This window comes from Phaethon lepturus, unplaced genomic scaffold (assembly GCF_000687285.1).
Source record: "Phaethon lepturus isolate BGI_N335 unplaced genomic scaffold, ASM68728v1 scaffold48095, whole genome shotgun sequence".
Classification (NCBI taxonomy): domain Eukaryota; kingdom Metazoa; phylum Chordata; class Aves; order Phaethontiformes; family Phaethontidae; genus Phaethon; species Phaethon lepturus.
This window is the reverse complement of record NW_010543547.1, coordinates 1-262: the sequence shown is the minus strand read 5'-3', so window position 1 is coordinate 262 and position 262 is coordinate 1.

The following is a 262-nucleotide window of genomic DNA, read 5'->3' as shown; positions in this document are numbered from 1 at the left end:
AAAAGGAGGCGGGGGAAACGCTCCCGCTCCTGCCGTAGCTTGTTTCCAAACCCATTGGCGTTGGGTTGCTGGAGAGAGGCGCGGGGGCTTCACGGCCTGGCCAGGGCCCCTTACTGCTGTCCAGCGCCGGGGCGGGTGGAAAAGGGCAGAATTACGTTTGGTCCCGGTTGTCGCCTCAGGTGGCCTCGCCGAAGGGAAAGGTCCGCGGAGGCGGCGGCGGAACCGCCCCGGCACCCGGCTGCTGAAGCAACGGGCACAGAGG